Consider the following 6,070-nt stretch of genomic DNA (forward strand, 5'->3'; position numbering starts at 1 on the left):
GATTCTTTATAAGTCCAATAACTTTCTCTTTACACTTTGTTATCAGAAAAATATTACTTTTTTCCAATATTGGGGGTGATATTTTACTTTTTCCTGCCAAAATTATTTCCCATATTTTGTCCATTATATGTATGTAACAGAAAATATCTTTATTGGATCATTTTATTCTCCAAGATACCTCATTGGTATTTCATAAATGAGATATAATATTATTTTCTTAATAATCTTTAAAATTAACTTTTATTTACCAGATGGAATTGTCATCTCTGAGGCTTACTGCTTAATAAACTTACCGTTTTAATTTCTTACTTAACTTTGGCTGGGTAGTTCAACTTAGCTGTTATGGCTCAAACTCTTCCCCAATATGACTGATTCAAAGTGATTTCTCTTCTCTTAGATTCTCAATGAATTGCTCTGCTTGGAAAAACTGCCTCTAATTTCCCTGAACTGAACTGAAATTACTATACTGACTGCATGAACTGAACAGAACTGAATAGACCTTCCCAAAGTTGACTGAATTTAACTACATTCAAATAAACTACAGTGAAATGAATTCAACTGAACTCCACTGCATCGCCTGAATGCAACTGAAGTGCATTTACTGAACTGCCCTTCTCTCCTGATTCACTCTGTGCTGTTCTTATGTAGGCTCTCTTTTTCTGTCTATTCTTGTAGGTGTTGGGCACATACTATTTCTTACTCTGCCAAGTCTTCCTCTGATTCATCCCTTTGTCTGTCACTCAATTGGTTATCACTTTCAAACATGGTGACTTCCTTCTACAAACTAACTTTACCTTCATTGTTTGGGACTAAAGGTATTTACTGAAGGTGTGTCTATATTCCAAGCACAGGAATTAAGTGTAAGTCATTCCAGCCAGATCACACAGACTTGAAGATCATTTTGGATGTGATACCATACCAGAACACCCATGTTATTGGATTCAAATTCCTCTATAGTCATAATTCTAATTTTAGATGCTTCTCTTTGACCCCTACATTGTTGATTTTAAAACTTCATATTTCCTTTGTTTGCATATTTTTACTAGATTCAAGGAGCCATTGTCCAAGAAGCAACAGATAGAATATCTACAGAAAAGTATTAGAAGCCTTTTTATCAGTGCAGAGCCTGGTAGAAAGTAGAGAGTTGAATTTGCTTAGATTTTCATAGGTCTCATGTTTCCACAAAAACTATGAGTTCATATGTGTAGCCACCCTGGTGTGTCCAGAAGATGGTATTTTCATTTCTCACTCTTTCCAGTTCCTTCTACAATGATCTTTGTGCCATTGGATGATGGAAGTGATATGCATATCCTAGTAAAGGCTGGTGATTTTAAAGTCATATTTTCTGTAACTTGACCAGTTATGAGTGTCTGTGTTAATCACTATTTACAAAAAACAGAAACTACTTTAATGATGGTTGAGAAATATATTAATCTGTGAGTTAGCAATAAGTCTTTAGAAGTTTCTTTAAAAGTCTATCCCCTGCTAAAGGCACTATGCTCATTATAAGAGAACACATTCAATATTTAAAATTATGGTACTATCATATATTTGTAATGATAAAACAGAAATATTTGAATTATTTAATCACTGCTGACAATTGCATAATCCCATAATTACTTGTCTTTATGGTAAAATGAGAGTTTATATCATAACGAAATTTGTAAGGAAATTTAGTAGTGGCCTTTCTCACCCTACATCTACTAGTTCTGAATGAAAAGTAAAGATTTTCTGAAAGTAAGTCCTGAAACTTCACCATCAGGTTCAGATGAAACATTAATGTCAAGTCCATGAGGTTTTATGAGCATAAAAGGTTGAATTTTCATCTAGGAATGATCAAAGCCAGGGCAGATATAATCCAAAGATCATTTTTTATTTTGGCAACCAAAGTTATTGGAGGACTCCGGTGAGTCTTACCAAGTTAATGTCAATGTAAATGACACAGTGTAAACTCTATTTCATTCTGTGTGCTGGAACCCATTAAGTTCAAGTGGGCAATAAAAATCTACTTTCAAACTCATCTATCCCTTTGAATAATGGCTTTAAATGACTTTCTTGCTCTTTTTTTTTTTTTTAGTTCTAAGACAAATGCATTGAAATGCAATACTCAGAGTGCTGTTAAGAGTAATAAATATTTTATTTTAGAAGGAAAATGAAGTTCATGAATTCAACATTCAAAACATTTAGGTATATTAATTTGAGGGGAAATGTTAGGAATATATCCTAGTTCATTGGTCAATTTTTTAACATGTAGCATATTGAAAAACACTAATTCTATAGGTAATAATATTATAAATATTTTAAAATTTTAGCAGTCCTTTCCATCATTTTTCTATTAGCATAAAGTTATTAAACTGATGAGACTTTTGATATTTTTTTTAATCTTTATTAACTTGAGTATTTCTTATTTACATTTCGATTGTTATTCCCCTTCCCAGTTTCCGGGCCAACATCCCCCTAACCCTTCCCCCTCCCCTTTTATATGGGCTTCCCCGAGACTTTTGATAATTAAGAGATGAAACTCTTTAAGAGAAAATATAGGAAATATATGGAAAGGTAAAGTTTAAAAATGTTTTATCCCAATTTAATTATGCTATTGCTTTAGTTTTGATTTGGACATAAAGTAATCTTAAAGTTTAATGAGTTGAACATTTGGTCTCTGGCAGGAAGTGTTCATAATAAGTGTTACTTATTTTGAAATAAATAGGTCATAATATAGTATGCTAATTTTTCATTGAATTAAATAACCTTATACCTGGATGATATATTATTAGGAAGTCATTTTTTGGAGGAATTAGGTCACGGATGTACACCTTTGAATAGTTAGTTTTGTCCCTAGACTCTTCTTTCTTTGTCTGCTTCCTCAATGGCATGAGGTAAGAAATTTTACCTTGTGATGATTTCCTTGGCATGATATCTTTGTTTATTTTCACAGCTAAAAACAATGGTGTTTACTTACCAGTGATTGATATCTTCAATCTGAACCAAAATAAATCTTTTATATTTTCTTATTTTTCTCTTATGATCATATCACACTGACAGATAAATAATGTCAAGGAAAATAAAACAAAAAGTTGAGAAAGTGTGTGTGTGTGTGTGCGCGCGCGCATGCGGAAGGAAATTTAAGTAGAACTTTACATTGATAGTCAGAGAAAATGTTCCATTTAAACATTTTAACATGGGGGTGTTTCTTTTAAAAGAAGAATAACATTCTAATATAGTGTAGTAAAATACTAAAATCATCATTTTGTATTTTGGAGTCTGGGTGTATATTTGTTTAAAACATAATAAATAGTAGAAAATAAGATAAAGAATCTGTCTACCATTTCCATCTTTTTATTAAACACCTCTTTCTTATCGTGTACTTGTTATGGTAAAAAACAGAAAAAAGGCACACAACCAGTTCCCGAGTTTCCCACTCTGCATGTTCTCTCCCAGGCTCTCTCAGACCTGGGTGGTCAGTGAGCCTGCAGCCAGGCACTCTGAAAGGCCACCCTGCCCCTCACTCACAGCTCTCTTGGCAGATTGCTACCATGCCAGGCATGCACGTCCCAATTCTACAGTGGGTAGGTGTGTCCTACTACCATAAACTCTCTTGAACTCAATTAAGTTGCCACATGAAAGACACACCACGCAATATGCTCTGATCCAATTGATAAGATATAATTTTCCCATCTAGACAATACAAAATCCTGTACACACCCATTCCTTAAAAATAGTCATAACTACCTGTAACTATGCACAGAGAAGAATCTTACATCTGGAGCCATGTTCTCGAAGCCCCTTCTTCCTCGCTCTGGCCTCCTCTCTCCTCTTCTCCCTCCCTTCTAAAACCTCTGTTCCTGCCTCCCTTCCTTCTCGTCCAATGACAGGTCTCATTTTATCTTGTTTGCCTTCACCTACATAATGACATCAACCTACATGTACTGACTTCCTCACTTCATTTGGTTCCATTTGTACTCTTGAATTCAGTCAGGTATTTGGGCCATCTTTGATGTCATTAAGGATACATATGTATATATCTGCATATATATATATATATATATATATATATATATGGTGGTTTTTCAGAAAAGTCATGCTGTTTTGATTATTTTCTCTAATAGGCTTTGTTTTTTATTATATTTTTTAAAAATTAAAATATAATTACTTATTTCCTTCTTTACTTCCTTCCCTCTAATCTTTCTGTGTTTATCCTTACTTCTTCTGAAATTCTGGCTTCATTTTCCTTATTTGTCATTAAATACTGTTACTCAGACTACATATCTCCATCTGTTGTGGCATGACCAATCTTCTTTCATAACAGCTTGACCCAGAGCGGGGAAGCAAGGCAGGAACAACTGGGTGAAGGATGCCTCATGTGGAGACAGAGTGGCATAAGAACCGAGTCTTGGGAGACAGGCTTCACTGAAACAGCTCATTTAATTCTGGAGGGGGAGGAGGAGTTGGGCAAAGGATATTTAAACCTTTACGGGATGAGTAGGGGATCAGGTGAATGTACATCCTTGGCCAGGTCCAGGATGCTGGGGATGTCTCATTTCCAAGAAGAGAAGGGTACTGCTAGACATTACCTTATAAGGGAAGAGGGAGTTTAACCTGGCTACAAGCTATATGTTCTTCTCTTGTGAGGTAAAGTTTAGGACACAGAACTACAAGCACAGGGACATGCAGGTCTGGGACAGAGTTGGGTGAACAGACAAGATTTCCTGGTTTTGACATAATATGACCAACTTTAGCAGCTCCAGCCCTGCTTCCCACAGCTCCACATCTTCCCTGGTCCCACTGCTCTCCTTTTCTGTGTTATTAAAGGTAGGTAGCATCCTAGTCATCAGCCTCCTTGTTGGGAATGGTTTGGTACTGAACCAAAACATGATTGATTGTGACTTTGGGAATGTTGTTTACTTGCTGTTTTAGAAGATGGATGAAAGGAAAAGGAAGAGGAAGATCAGGGTACAGGGTAAAGGACAGGAAGAAGCCAAGTGTCAGAGGTTTTGAGTATCATTGTGTGTTACCTGGGGCATAGCAGGCCCAAAGATCTCATTGGAAATCTTTAACTACCTGTATATTTTGTTCCACTAGATTCATTAACACAGAAACAATATTCCTCCCACAGTACAACACAAGTCCCTCTTGCTCAGCTGTCAGCAGGTTTAGGTCTCTCTTCTCTTGTAAAGCAACCCTCATAAGGATGTTATCTGCTTCTGGAGGGACTTGAGGCTGTCCAAGATGGATGCCATGACCTGGTCAAACTTGTGAAAGTCGCCAACCAGGTGTTGTGTCTGTGCCAGAGCTGTCCCAGCATCCTCTGCTGCTCCTACTAAGATTGCCAGGCAGAGTCCAAAAAGCAGGATGAAGATCTATTTCTCTGGTTCCCTTCTAGCTGCCAAGTGAATTCTTTAGACTCATACAGGAAGACCTGTGGAGTAACATTATAAGGAGGCAAAAACCGGGGAGGAGGTTAGTGCAGAGATTGATGCTGTGATTGCACCAAAGAAGAGTGTGGGAGATTGGGGAGGTATTAACACACTGGCTTGGTTACAATGATGTCAGGAACAAGAAGGATGGAACTTGGAAGAGGGCCCTATGAGGCAAAGTGTGAAGGATAGATTAAAAAGAATGTTTTGTCACCAAAGGTCTCACCAAGATTTGATCCTGATTGCTGGGTTCAGAGTCCAGAGAAATGTTCAACATCCTTTTTCATCAGGGAAATGCAAATCAAAACAATCATAAGATTCCACCTCACACCAGTCAGAATGGCTAAGATCAAAAACTCAGGTGACATCACCTGATCCATCACCAACAGATGCTGGTGAGGATGTGGAGAAAGAGAAACACTCCTCCATTGTTGGTGGGATTGCAGACTGGTACAACCATTCTGGAAATCAGTCCGGAGGTTCCTCAGAAAATTGAACATTGCACTACCTGAGAACCCAGCTATGACTTTCCTAGGCATATACCCAAAAGATGCTCCAACATACAGCAAAGGCACATGCTTCACTATGTTCATAGTAGGCATATTTATAATAACTAGAAGCTGGAAAGAACCCAGATGCCCTTCAACAGAGGAATA

The sequence above is a fragment of the Rattus norvegicus genome, chromosome 2, assembly GCF_036323735.1.
Source record: "Rattus norvegicus strain BN/NHsdMcwi chromosome 2, GRCr8, whole genome shotgun sequence".
Taxonomy (NCBI): domain Eukaryota; kingdom Metazoa; phylum Chordata; class Mammalia; order Rodentia; family Muridae; genus Rattus; species Rattus norvegicus.